The sequence below is a fragment of the Nycticebus coucang genome, chromosome 24 (assembly GCF_027406575.1).
Source record: "Nycticebus coucang isolate mNycCou1 chromosome 24, mNycCou1.pri, whole genome shotgun sequence".
Taxonomy (NCBI): domain Eukaryota; kingdom Metazoa; phylum Chordata; class Mammalia; order Primates; family Lorisidae; genus Nycticebus; species Nycticebus coucang.
This window is the reverse complement of record NC_069803.1, coordinates 20,542,967-20,557,599: the sequence shown is the minus strand read 5'-3', so window position 1 is coordinate 20,557,599 and position 14,633 is coordinate 20,542,967. Positions and strand designations below refer to the sequence as shown.

At 40.9% G+C, this 14,633-nt stretch overlaps 1 protein-coding gene across 4 annotated transcripts in view; it reads left to right on the top strand.

Annotated features, from left to right (window-relative positions):
* The window catches only part of CSGALNACT1 (chondroitin sulfate N-acetylgalactosaminyltransferase 1), a 309,957-nt gene that overhangs the window by 82,130 nt on the left and 213,194 nt on the right, over positions 1–14,633 (top strand). The window contains exon 1 of one of the 4 annotated variants that reach the window (XM_053578685.1): positions 4,600–4,665. The exons of the other annotated variants lie outside the window; for them this stretch is intronic. The gene's annotated coding sequence lies outside the window, so the exon portion shown is untranslated. Of the gene's footprint in view, positions 1–4,599; positions 4,666–14,633 lie in introns of those variants that run through there. 4 annotated transcript variants of the gene reach the window in all.

Genomic DNA, 14,633 nt, shown 5'->3' with positions numbered 1-14,633 from the left:
GCATAGAACACCCTCCTCTTACTTAGTATTTCCCAGGAACAAAGGGAAAGTATATCTTGCTGTTAAACCAGACAAACGATTTGAAATAACTCAAAAAGGAATTGAAATACCCTGAATCTAGACTTCTGTGAGAGAGCCATCAGGAAGATTATCTAAAAAGAAGAGGAATCTTTAACTGGAAAGATGAAAGATGGAGAAATAAGAAGTTTTGGGAAATCACCAAGAATGTGATTAGGTGTGCGTGGGTTCGTTGACCTGGTCTGGGATGTGAGACACAGCGGAAGTTGAAGTTGAATTGCTTACCTTAAATGAATAGATGATATGCTGTTTTATTATCTAGGGGATAAAGTGTTTTTTAATTATGAGTTATCCTAATGTAATTACTAATCCATACCAGTATGTAATGCGTAGGATTGGGGAAAATTTGTGTCCTTTGTGGGGGTAACAAGGGGTAGGACCACATCCTCCTGAACCATAAATTCATTCTTGGTTCTGATGGCAGAACCAAATTCTATGGGAGGCGGACTAGTTTTGCCCCAGGCTTGCAACTCAGCAATGTCGTGGGAAGGTCCCTGGCTTCTCAGGCTTAATGGTGGGGAAGCCGTGATGTGACTCATCCTTAAGCAGGGAGATTTCAACACAGGCCATGAATAAAGAGCGTTTGTTCCATGCCCAGCCTGAGCACCTTTCACGTAGTTGCTTTCTTTCTGTCCTTCCTTTTGAGTTTCAGCCCCTGTGTATTTCAGGATGTCCCAAAGGTCACTATCCATACACCAAGAAAATGGAAAATTATACCTAAACAAACCTTTATTTACAGAATATTCATCACAAAATTTTACCAAATAGTTCTTTGTGTGTTGACATATAAATATTAAAAATACAAAATATAATGACATATACTATAAAATAAAATGTAATAGGAATTTGTTAATTTTTCCTTTGCCTGGTGACCTTTTAGGAGGTAAGCTGGTCATGAATTGGCATTTTGTAACTATTTCAAATTCTATGTTAAAAGTCCCATGATATTTAATGCAATTCGCTAGCAAATGCTTTTACAAACAAATTTGTTTTTTAATTTTCATAAATCCTTGAATTAACCTATCTGGATAATTTGAAGCAGAGTAAAAATGCCGTTTCTTTATCCAGAAATCCTGTTAAACCAGTAATGTCTCCATTCCACTCCTGGTTTTGGAAGAAGTTTTAACGTCAAATGCTTGTCCAAGGAGCACTGGGGGAGAGTGTGTTAATATCTAGAGGTAATGGGAACAAAATTCCTCTCTTTCCAAGGGCCAAAGCTGAGCCCCTATTCGGGCACCTGGCAGGATGTGGGGGGTAGGGATTTGGGGGTCCTCACCCACCGTTGGCTCACACCTGCCCAGCTGGGAGTGGGTCCCTCTGCTAGTAATTGGGAAAGGCTTCCCTATGATGACAGGGTCATTTCTACTCTTGTACAGAAAGTGACATCTGTCTGTTGTCTTAAAACTACTGTTGTCTGCTTAACCCCAGATCTGAAGGCCACCTGGGGACCCTATAAAACATTAAGAGTCGTGGTATGGAGAAGGAAAAAGACTAGATTGTCTGCTTGGCTTTTACTAGTTTCATAACTAAGATTGCTTCTTGATAAATCGAAACTTTTTGCACAACAGGAAGGTAGTATTACATTTCCAGGTTGTTTCAGGTCATACATTTGTCTCTTTAAGCATCTAGATACGCTTTCTCTTAGTCTCGCCCTTGCTCCTTCCCAATCAGCCATCATTCTTCATACCGTCCTCCAAGGTTTGAGCCTTTGAAACTTGAAGAAGTACCACCGTCGCTGGCCATGCGTGACTGGCCTGTCAGCAAGGCCTTTGCAGCCTCCAGCACAGCCTCTGGCCAGCCTGGGAAAGCACAAATGCTGCATCGTTTGCAAGGGATCCCCTTGAAGAAACCCCTTGTCCTAGGGGGAAAGGGAAATTGGGGTGTTAGGTCATTGTCTTTTTTTTTTTTTTTTTTTTTTTTTAATTTGGCCGGGGCTGGTTTGAACCCACCACCTCCGGCATATGGGACCGGCGCCCTACCCACTGAGCCACAGGCGCCACCCAGGTCATTGTCTTAAATTTAAGATTTGCTTCAAATATATTTACTGATAGGTCAGTGATTTTCAGTAAGTTTCATTTTTAGATTTTTTTTTTGGGGGGGGGGAGACTTAAAAATAATCACCCAAAGAAAAATGGGATTTTTATAGTATTTTATTTCTAAAGCATAATAGGATAAAGCACTTAAGATACTTGTAATATTCTCAGGGTGGTTAAAACAACAACAGCTCGAGATATAATAAGCGCAGCCCTGACCCTAGGTAAGGCGCGGAACATTTTAATGTGTTGATGTTGTTCCTTGGAAATGTTTTCCCAGCTGTCTGGAGGATTTGTGGCGTAGCAGAGGCCGAGGGATCAAAATGAATGAGAGACAGCAAATCCACAGCCAGAGAGCTTCCTGCAGTGTTCGCTGTATCCCCGTCTAGGCATTTGTAGTGAGAGCCATTTTTGTTTTCCTTTTCTTTCATCATTACAGATGTGTCCACCAGCATATGCAGGTGCTTGGGTTTCTGCCTTTGGGAGAGCCAAGTTCTCTCTTGGGAGCGGCTGAAGGCTCAGAGTAGCTGCACGTGTGTTGGGTTCTCCTGATTGGGGAGTGGGGGTGGGCAGAGTATCAGCTCTAATGTCACAGCCGATGGCCTCACCACCTTCCTGACATCACAGTGGATGGTATTGGTGCCAAGCAGGCACAGCGCCAGCATGGGCTACCATTCCCGAAGGATGACAAATAAATAAATATCTCGTGTTTACAACATGACCCTCAGGGTCCACTTAGCAGACACAGCTGTTTCACTTCAGGATTTAAAGGTTTCCTATCAGGAAAGAGGAAATAATAGAATAATAAGAGGTTTGCCTAAGAAAAGCAAACCACACGTACTCTTTACTAAATACAGAGTTGTTTTTTTTTTTTTTTTTTTTTTTTTTGTAGAGACAGAGTCTCACTGTACCGCCCTCGGGTAGAGTGCCGTGGCGTCACAGGACTCACAGCAACCTCTAACTCTTGGGCTTACGCGATTCTCTTGCCTCAGCCTCCCAAGCAGCTGGGACTACAGGCGCCCGCCACAACGCCCGGCTATTTTTTTGTTGCAGTTTGGCCGGGGCTGGGTTTGAACCCGCCACCCTCGGCATATGGGGCCAGCGCCCTACTCACTGAGCCACAGGCGGTTAACTAGGTTGCTTCCAATTACTGGATGATGTGAACTTGCTTTAATTAAAACACTACCTTAACATTTTAACTGTGACAATCACACTAGGAAGGAGTGTTGAGAACATAACTTATGTTGCTTTTGGTTACTGACTCTCAGTAAGGAGCTGGATCTGGGGAAACCGCAGGGAGGAACAACTTTAAATGGTAATGCAGAAAGGGGTAGCACTCAGAGGGACTATCTAAAAAATAGATTTTTTTTTTTTCTTGGTGGCTTTTGGTCGGGCTGGGTTTGAACCTGCCACCTCCGGGATATGGGGTCTTACTTCTTTGAGCCGCAGGCACCGCCCCCCCAAATGGATATTTTTTACATACAAAAAATTTATATTTTTTAGGTATAAATAAAAAAATACAAATTTTTTAAATATTTTTTAGATATAAATAAAAATTTTTCACCAGAGTGGTGAAAAATAAGAAGGGGAATGATTGATGTGGAAGATGGGCTTGTTCACACAATCTTGAAATATTAGGATGCAGGGGCAATCTTAGGTCAAAACAAGTAAGTTACACGTGAAGAGTGAACTATTTATAGGGAAGCACAAATGCTGGTGAAATTTATTATGGAAGAGGCAGAAGGGCAAGACACATCCTTGACTTCATGTGGGATTGGCAAGTCCACGATCATTTCTACTAGAAGTAAATATATATTGACTTTTTTAGAGTGTCCTGGAAAGGGATGACCATTCCTTCCATGCTAGAAGGATTTTCCATGCATCTGTCCTGCTGTTTTTATATGAAGCTTAACATAGATGGTCATGAAGGTAGAGGAGAGCTGGAGGTCCCCTGGCTTTTACAATCTAGGCTACATGTTACTTGTGTTACTGAAAAGCCTCCAAATAGCAGCAATAGTACTCTATTATAGAACATTTGAAAAGTTCTGGAACAAGCAGGAGCTGTGACACCAGACTCTCACACGACTACTGTCGGTTTGATGTGTTCTTAGGTTCAAGATGGTTTTTCATTCTGATTTCTTACAATCATTTTATAAATAACGTTCCTCAGTGCTGTGCAGTAACATTTAGAAGGACTCAGTGGCATTCCCCGGTGGAACTGGGCCGGGGATGGCGGGAGGGGCTTCCCACATGGTGACTCATCTTCATGTGCTCTGAGCAGAGCCTGTGCCTGGTTTCCAGGCCCTCCCAGGGCTGATGGGATGATGCTGGGACTGAGCCTTGCAGCTCCCGGGAGGTAGAACTGAATGATCCTCTCTCCGCAGAATGAGGTCATTTTGGGAGCTTTGGGAGATACACACTCTACATCGAAACCTTGTGTTTTCCTGTGCATAGAAGGGAGTGTGTTGTTTTGGGCAAAGGAGAGAGAGCGAGCAAGCTGTTCTAGGGGCTGTGACTGTCTTTTACAATGTCTTCGCCTTTGGTGTTGGGACAGGTAGGCTCTGAGATGCCTTTAGCTAACTGGACCTGTTCATAAGAGGGGGGCCTTGCTTTGTGCTCTGTGGATCTTATGTAGAATTCTTTAGAAGTTTCTGATTAAGGGCACAGTTACCCCTCAAACCAGCTGGCAACAGGGAAACATTGGTATACCCCCCAATTTAGGAAGATAATAATCCAGAGGATGTGGTACCATAGTATTACAGAAAGATCACGGAGTTGAGTCCTGCTTCTGCCACTGTCAGCAGTGACAGAAGGGGTCGTTATCCCCAATTTACAGAAAAAGAAATTGAGGCTTAGGGAGATTAAGTGATTTGCCTGAGGTTGCCCAGGTAAAAGACTCAGGACTGTAACTCAAGCCTGTCTGGTCCCCGGATGGCCCTGTTAAATCTGCTGAACCCTTTCTTCTTTTTTGGTGGAACAGTTTTTAATTTCTCTGATCCCATGGCAGGATGTGGGGGGTAACCCAGTATGCCCTTTCTATGTGGGTGAACTTACAGAGAAGGATGTGAACTCCAGAGCACAGCAGACTGGCCAGGTTTCAGCCGTGGATGGCTGCGTTCTGCATGTAAGAGTGGTCAACTTAACTTCCCCGTGACTTAGTTTTCCACTATAAGGCGGAGACACATGTAAAATGGAAAAAAGAAAATACCTTACCTTTTCCAGGAGAATTAACAGGAGATCCTAATACTTAGATTAATGGGAAAGCAATATTATGTAGCTAGTTACTCACAACTCCAACAATGTAACTAGCCATCAGGTACTGGCTTTTGAATATCACATCCAAGGACCTATTCAACTTGAAGCTTTACAGATATGTGTTTGAAGGTGAAAACTATGCATTTTGTTTTTAAGCTACAAAATGCCCTTATTAAAGGAGCTGCCACTTGCTAAATGCCAAGCTGATGAAGATCTGGGGAAGCATAGCTCTTGCTTGGTCCCTTGTTCTTCTTTTCTTTTAATGGCATTTACTATCTGGGAATATGTCTTATTAAAGTATGGCAGATAGAATAATAATTGCATTCATTAGCTCAGGTTGCTACAACAAAATACCATAGACTGGGTGGCTTAAATGGCAGAGATTTCTTTTCTCATGGTTTGGGAGCTGAGAAGTCCCAGATCCAGATACCATTTTGGTCCCCAGCGGGGTATTCACCTGGCCTTCCCTTGGTGCATGTATAAAACATGGGGAGAAAGAGATCAACCTCTTTCAGATGTCTCATCTTATTAAGGCACTAATTCTATTAGGAGGTGTACCTCCCATAAACCAGTCTCCAGATATTCTCACTTTGAGGGTTTTGGAGCTTTAACATATTTTTTGTTATTTAAATACTAAGTATTTAACAAATACTTGGTCCAAACAATAATTAACCACAATTCTTCCATTAGTATTCTGCCTGAATGATGATCTCCAGGCTGAAAGGGGCCTTAAAGGTCCGCTTGTTTAGTCGCAAAGCTGATGCCCCGAGTCTTCTGTGGCACAGGTATCTGACCGATGCCTGGACACTCCCAGCCAAGGTGGTCTTTCGGACTCTCCACTGACTTTCCCAGAGGAAATGCTGAGGTCCTTAAAATTCTCTATAAATGCCCAAATAATTTGCCCCTCTACTACCTCTCTGCCCTCACCTGCTAGCATTTCTCATTAGTCACTATGCCCTGGAACACTGTCTGGAAGATTCTTTCTTCAGATACATCTATTTTGTTCTTTCTCTTAAGATAATTTCTCAGGCAGTACTAATGATAGGTTGACATTTATTTTCTTTCTTCACATTGAAGGTATTTTCCACTGTATTTTGCCTTCCAATCAGACTATTGTCATTGCTTTAAGGGTAATCCGTCTTTGCATTCTGGCCACTTTTAAGACTTTTTTGTCTTTGGTGTTCTATAGTGTCTCTGTGATATATGAGGTGTGGGGAGACTTTTAGAGTTTCAGTTTTGCATTCACTGGGTTTTCTGCAACTTTGGTGTCTATCATCAGTTCTAGAAAATACTTAAGCCATTATTTCTTCATACGTCGCCTCTTATCCATTCTTTTCTTTTTCTTGAGGACCTCTTAGACATTTTTAGCATCCTCATATCTTTATCACTGTCATCTAGTTTCCTGTCGATCTTTATCTGCTTTATTCTGGATAATCTCTATAGCTTTATCTTCAAGTTCACCAAGTAGCTCTTTGGCTTTGTCTGGTCTGCTAATAAATGATGAACAAATGTTTTTGCATTTTAAATATCACTTACATTGCATGGATTTTATTTCTAAAAGTTCCATATAGTTATTTTCAAAATCCATTTATTTTTAATAGTGTTTTTATTCTGTACTTATTTTATACATTGCTACGTTTATTTTTTTAAGCAAAATTGTTTCGCATCTTTTGTTTGGTAATTCTAATGTCTGGATTTTTTTGTATGTATGGGTGGTTTCTGCTGGTCATTGGTCTTGTATGTTTGTGTCTTTTAAGTGTGAATTCGGATTCTTGAATATGTATCAGTGGGGCTCCTTTCAGATCCAGATTGAAGATGGGATCTCTGCAGAGAATTTGCATTTGCTACTGTCAGGCTTCTCAGAGCATCAGCACCCTGAGATTACCGTAAAACAAATTTTTGGCATGGGGTGTTTCAGCCCAGCATTGTGATCAGACTAGAAGTCCTATTTGGGAGCTGGATTTTGATTACACATTTTTAGGGAAGATTTTTCTCCCCTCTACTTGTTCAGAAGATTTGGGATAGTCAAATTTTCTTGCAGTTTCTTGGAGGAAGCCATACTGCCTAATGATATGATGGCATTGTGCAAATTAGGAAAAGATAGTCCTATCTCATACTTTATTGCTATTGGTCAGAAAATTTTCGTAATGTAACATTAAAATTAAAGATGTTTAATTGTCTGATGCCTTTTGCTTCTGCTTAAAATGTATCCTTCTTCCATTCTGCCCTATCAAATCCTGCCCCATCTTCAAAGCTTAACTTGAATTGCTCCATCCTCTCAGAAGACAACCCTCCCCAACTCTAACCCCAAATGGTCTCCCTCTCCTGTGAACTAGCCAGTGATGCATTTATCACAAATTTAGTGCCTTTTTCTTGTTCATTATCCTTTTTTTCATCTCATCTCCATTACCAGATGTAGAGTTGCATGCTTCATTCATATTTCTATGTTCATAGCCTTATAGAGATAATTGGAATATTTTTATTCAATAATTAAATGAAAAAAGCTTAATTGAATCACAGGGTAGGAATAAGCAAAGCATTAAGAAAGACTAGCAGTTTGGACGGTGCATAAAGATTCTGTAAATTTCACGTGTACAGTTTAGAAAAGTTGTCGAAGTGGGTGAAAGCCTTGTCCGGGTGATGGCATACTATGTCATAAAGAGTTTGGATGCTTTGCCATCTTCTTCGTGCCTGAAGTGTAGAGGGGTTTGGCAGAACTTCTGTACTCTCCTAATAGACTCAGAGATGTTTGTTATAGAGAAAAATCTTTTACGATTCCGGGAAAATGATTTCTACCAGTCATGATTTTTTTCAGAGATTAGGCCATTGTGTTCTACCAAAATTACTGCCCTAAATTTTATTGGATGATTACTCAATATATTTCACTCAATTTTATTACGTGAAGGAATATAAATCATATTTTTTTTCTTTTCTAATTCTTTTCTACCATCAAGTGAGCCTAGATTTTTTTTTCAGTAGAATTGAAGAAATGCCTTCTTTAAAATCTTGTTTGCTAATATTTTGCTTTATTTGACACTTATGGAAAATATACTTTATACTAGGCACTTTTTATAAATTACCTGATTTAAATCTTTAAAGATCCTACAAGCTCCCATTTAAAAAATGGGGAAACTGAGGCAAAATAACTTGTCCTGGTCACTCAATTATTAAGAAGTGGGGCTGCTGAGATGTAGATTTGGGTTCGCCTGACCAGAAAGCTTTGTTCACTGTCTTTCCAGGGCACCCCACATTTACAGACTCAGCTTTGTGGTCAGATTTGGTCAGAACTTAAATGTCAAACATTAAGTATGTTTGAACTTCTTCTCCTCCCATTTGAAATTCAAAGCTCATTACTGTATTAACAGGACATGACCTTGTAGGAAAGTGATTGAGCGTTTCCAGTTTCTGTTGTTTACTTTGAATTTGGAGAAACAGCTGGAAAACATTATGTTCCATGACTGTTACTGACTTAATGACTCACATTTATGTCACGGTGTAGAGGTCTTGAAGCACTCCCTCCATGAGTAGTCAGCAGTCATTGAATAAGGAGACAGCTTTTCATGCGTGGCAATCAGCAAATGATGTTGACTGGCCAGGTTTGGACCCTGCAGGTGCCCATAGGAGGAGGGTGGGGTTTGCCCCGAGTGAACCACATACCACGGCTTTCTACACTTGATCTTAGCCAAAAGGCCCAGAAGCCATCTACCCTGGCTTTCTTACAAGGAAGGGGAGTTCCCCTGCAGTCCTGTTCTTCATGATAACTGAATGGAGATGTGGGTAGGTAATGGACGGAGGGTCTAATGCTCAGGACAAATGTATGACTAAAGATTCTGATTTGGCTCTTAAAACATAGATGGGACTTAACAGCTGTGGGGTTGGGTGGCTGAGACTCAAGGTAGGACCTTGAAGTACACAAAAGTCTATTAAAAAAAATGTTAATGCCATGAAGGCTGTGTTAACCAGTTTGATGCAAATATTTCAACCAGCACATTGTACCCCATGATTGCATTGATGTACACAGCTATGATTTAATAAAAATAAATAAAATAAAATAACAAAAAAAAATGTTGATCTCATAGAAGCAGAGAGAATATTGGTTACCAGGAAATAGGAAGGACCGACAGGTGAGAGTGTGGGTGTTTGGTAAATGTTGGTCAAAGGATACAAAATTTCAGTTAGATGGAATAGGTTCCAGAGATCTGTTGTCCATCGTGACTATACTTAATAACAGTAAATTGTATTCTTTAAAAATGCTAAGAGAGTGAGGATGTTAAGTGTTTTAACCACGCATAGGGTGACTGTGTGAGGTAATGCAGTGATAACTGGCTAGATTTAGTCAATTCACAATGTGTTTTTACTTCAAAACATCATGTCGTATATGATAAATATATACCATGTTGTTTGTCAATTTATAATAAATTAATTACAATTAAAAGAAAGGAGACTGCAGGGAATAACCAGAGCAAGTGTCTACAAAGGCAGAGAGTGGGGCCTCTGATGTCCAGAGAAGGGAGCATTGGGATCTGAGGGACGCTCAATCACGTGGACATCTCAGAGTATTTGCTTGCTTCATATAGCAAGACAGGAGGACTATGAGGATGGTAAAAATGATAGGTGATGACCAGCAGTGGGAAAAGTGAGTTGACGGGGAAGCAAAATCCAGAACAGAGCCCCCTGGTTTGGGTCCCCAGGTGGACACTGGCGCCTTCAAGAGAGAGAGAGCAATTTGGGAAGGTGCAGTGGGTTTGAAGAGAGAGGGTGAGTTCAGTGTGGGTCAGTTCATACTTCCCTTCCACGCTTCTCATTAACGCTATTTGTTTATGACTCTCAAATCCATAAAAGTTTGCATGGCGAGGGAGGAGGGCCAGTGCAGACACTTGGTCAGTGGAAACACTCGAGGGGGTTGTGGGGTAGCATGTGAAGGAGGCTGGGAGGCCAGAGATGCACCTGGCGATAGAAGCTGAGGTCATCTGGAAAGCCACACGGGGAGAGGGTTTGGAGGAAAGTCAGCAGTTTCCACTGCTAGACGGGGTCAAGTACGTTAACCACTGAGAAGTATCTATTGATTTTGGCAAAGACTTTTAAAGAAGAGTGGTGGGGTCGAAATTCAATTAACATAGGGATTTTAAGTGGACAAGCAGCGTGGTGGAGAAAGTGATCATAGACCGCTGTTTCCTGAAGTTGACCATGAACAGAGGAGCAGCTGACAGAGGAGAATATGGCTAAAGAAATGGGGTTATTATTTTTAATTTTTATTTATTTTAGAGACAGAGTTTCACTTTATTGCCCTCAGTAGAGTGCCATGGCGTCACAGCTCACAGCAACTACCAACTCTTGGGCTCAGCCTCCCGAGTAGCTGGGACCACAGCTGCCCTCCACAATGCCTGGCTATTTTTTGTTGGCCAGAGCCAGGTCTGAACTCGCCACCCTCCGTACATGGGGCCAGCGCCCTACCCACTGGGCCACCGATGCCTCCCAGGGTTATTATTTTTTATATTGTTTGCTGATGGAAAGAGGTGATACAGAGAGGCAGGGTGAAGACTCTGGAGAGGAGGAAATTGAAGGTGTGAAGTCTCAGGGGAGGTGGGAGCTGGGTGGGAGGAGAGACGGTCAACCCACTTAGGTAGGAGGCGTGGAGGTGAAGACAGGTGGGGATGCATCAAGACATACAAACCCTGACAAGTTCATGAGCTCACCCTAGAAAATGTGCTACATACCTCGTTGCTGAATATCACTATACCTTCAAAGTCCTCCTTGGGAAGCTATGTACTGGTGCCAGAGCCTAGTCCACTTTTCAAAGCCATTCCACGTTGGAACTCTTTTTCTGGAATGGCCGTCAGAACTGTTGTCCTACAGCAAACAAAACAGGCAACAACAATAATGAGCACCACTCAGCGAGATACCAGCACACATGAGCGAGAACACGGGTCGGAGACATGGATTTGTTTGAGCAGTGCTGCCAACTCAAGTGCAGGGTGGCAAGTTCGCAAACTTAATTGTCAGACAGACCTTTGTAGGACAACAGCTCTGACTGTCATTGTAGAAACAGTTTCAAAATTGCTTTGAAGGGTGGACCAGGTGCTGGCATTAGTGCACAGCTTTCCAAGGGGAGTGATATTCAGCGACGAGGTCTGTAGCACTTTATCTAGGATGAGTCCATACATTTAATTGTTGGACCTCATATGTGTGTGGTCCTCGTTAATGAATATTTGAATTAGTATACAGTGTCGCATAGCAGTTATATCAACTCCCCCTTCTTAATCTTCATCCAAAAATACTTACTATTAGAAAATATGTTGCCACCCCCCCCCCCCCATTTTACAATCCTGGAGCATTGGTAAAATCTGGAATAATGTAAATAAAGTTTTATTGGAACATTTTATCTATAGCTGCTTTTGCATTACAATGCTGAATCCTAAAACATTCACTGTTGGACCCTTTTCAGAAATTTTCTGACCCCTGACCTATTAAGAAAACCAAAGCCCAAAGGAAAGGTTGACTCCAGAGGACCCCACCCCACCCATCTCCGAGCCCACTTTTCCTTCTGAGTTCCTTGGCTTTCTCCTGAGGCTGCCAACTCTCTTAGAATGATCCTGTAAGGCCTTTCTCAAGTGCTTTCGATAGTTACAGTTGCTACAGTGAGGGTTTAATCTGCCTTGCTTGTCTTGTTTCTCTTCAACTTTTCTAAGCAGCCAGGACTCACTTCCTCTCTGAAATCATTACCAACGCTCCAACCCTCATGTATTCTTCATTCCTTATCCCAAGGAGAGAAGCAACATGGTTTTGTTTCTTTGCTCTGCATTTCCTGGGTGCTCAAGTGAATTGTTAACAATCCCACACACACTGTCTATAGATTCTGCTTCCTGTGACAGTCCCCCCAGCTGCATGCGACAGGGGCTGTCCTCACCTCTAACAGGTGGCCTCTTGGAGGACAGGGACCACACTGACCCTGTCATCAGCATCTTGCCTTCCCCTGTTTCTGAGCATGGTACTGGCACGCATCAAATGGATTTAGATTAGGTTGAAAAAAATATATAAGTGCTTCCAAATTGCTTACTTACACATAAATGGTGTGCTAAATGCCAGCCCTTCTCAACCATTCTTAAAACCAGATCCCCTCCTGATCTTTTGAAATCCACTTTGAATTAAACTTGACCAAATTTGAAAGCAAAATAATTTCAGGTACATATTCTCTCTTTATTTCCCAGTTCTCAGTATTGGAGAGAAAATATAAATCTATTCCGATCTATTTCTTTGCCTGGCATCCTTTCAAATGCTTCTGAAAGGTTCAAGATTTTAATAGTTGCAATTTGGTTTAACAACTTGATTGATCAGATTATAGCTATATTTAGCTATTTGTATTGTCTAGCAACTTGCTGCTCAAAATGTAATATGCCTACTGGAAGTGTCTGCATCACTCGGGCGCTCATTACAAATAGAAAGTTCTGGGCTACTGATCTTGTTGTGTTCCAGAAAAACGCACAAAACCCAGGGCCCTACCTTATCAACTTTTCATATGTTTTATGTATCATCAGGATGTGGTTTTTTTATTTTAGGGTGAAAGTTTTCTCTATCAGAAAATTTTGCTGTTTTTCTTTGCTGTTGTTGGAGATAATCACATTAGGAGTTAAAGAACGTTGTCTTTATTCTTTTTGCTTCCTGGAATGCATTTAATTTCTCCCTCCGTGTTCAAAAATAAAGTCTAAAACTTCTGTCTTCTTGGATAATCTCAAGTAAATGAACAACCTTAACCTTCACTCACAGCAATAATGCTGTTTATTTTTTGGGGGGACGCTGTATCCACATTTTATCATTCCCCTTTGAGTACTTGGGAATTTGCTTATACTCACAGTGGTGGATTCTATATGGGAAGAAGGTGTAATTCTCATTTTTAAAAAAGTCTTTAGAAGAAACTGGGGCATTAATATACAAGCACATGTAGAAATAAAACCGTATTTCTTTGAAAACACCTAATTCACATGCGGCATTATTCATGTTGTTCTTTCTTGCCAATTAGTCCAAGCAAGCAGAATAAAAATTATTGTATTTATTTATTTGGGGGAAGATTGTGCTCATGTACGGAATTGAAAAGATTTGTGGAAAAGTAAATGTCCTCCCTGTCTCCACCCTTGTTGAGGACAATTGCTCCTACTTGCTTTTTACGTGAACATTCAGAGATTATATAGGGAAGAGGAGGTTTTACGTAGTCGTGGCTGAGAAGGTGGGCTCTGGCAACAGACAGAATTTGAACCCTTGCCACTACTTTTGTTACCTTGCGCATGATACTAAAGGTTTATTACTATGCCTCAGTTTTCTCATCTGTAAAATGGGAATATTAGAAATGCTGACAGGAATAAATGAGATAATTCATGTGTAGTGCTAAGAACAATTCTGTTGACAGAATTCAAACAGCAAATATTGACTACTAATATTATATGTGGACCTTTCTTTACATCTTCATCTTTTCTATATGTAGTCACATGCCATATGTATTTAAATATTTTGTTTTCTAAGAAAAGCATAATCAATGTGGTATTTTCACTTAACACTGTAGAGACTGGTTCATTTTATTATATATCTACAGAGAGCTGTCTCATTCTTTTTACTGCTTCCACAGTGTCCTGTTTTATGGCTATAATTTATTTATCTGGGCTCCTAGTGATGGGCATTTAAATTGTTTCCTTTTTTATGATGTTATAAAAAGCCTTGCTGCAAGGAAATGTGTACATGTGCTGGTGTGTCTGTAGGGTAAGTTTCTAGAAATGGAATCTAGAAATGGTCAAAGCACAGGTTTTAGTTATGGGTGAATTAATCGCCCTCCATAGAATATGCTTCTACCAGCAAAGCATGAAAGTGCTTTCGATAGTCAGAGTTTAACTTTAATTTTTTACAATGCAATTTTGTTCAAGAACAATAAAAATATCCATACATATTTGAACATTTGAGATGTCTATAGATTTTTTGAAACAGGTTGGGTGGTAGGAAGACATTACTTAAAGCAACACTTTATTCTTAAGTGTTGGAAGCAGCAAAAAAGTGTCTAGTGAGCTGTTTCTAAGAGGAGGGATATGATATAACACACAGGGTCATTATATTCAGTAACTCTCAAAGTATCTTTAAGATATTAAAACTAAATAAAGAGCCTGGAAAGAAATGAATAATAGAGTATATCCTTTTTTTTTGGCAGTTTTTTGGCCGGGGCCGGGTTTGAACCCGCCACCTCCAGGTATATGGGGCTGGGGCCCTACTCCTTGAGCCACACGTGCC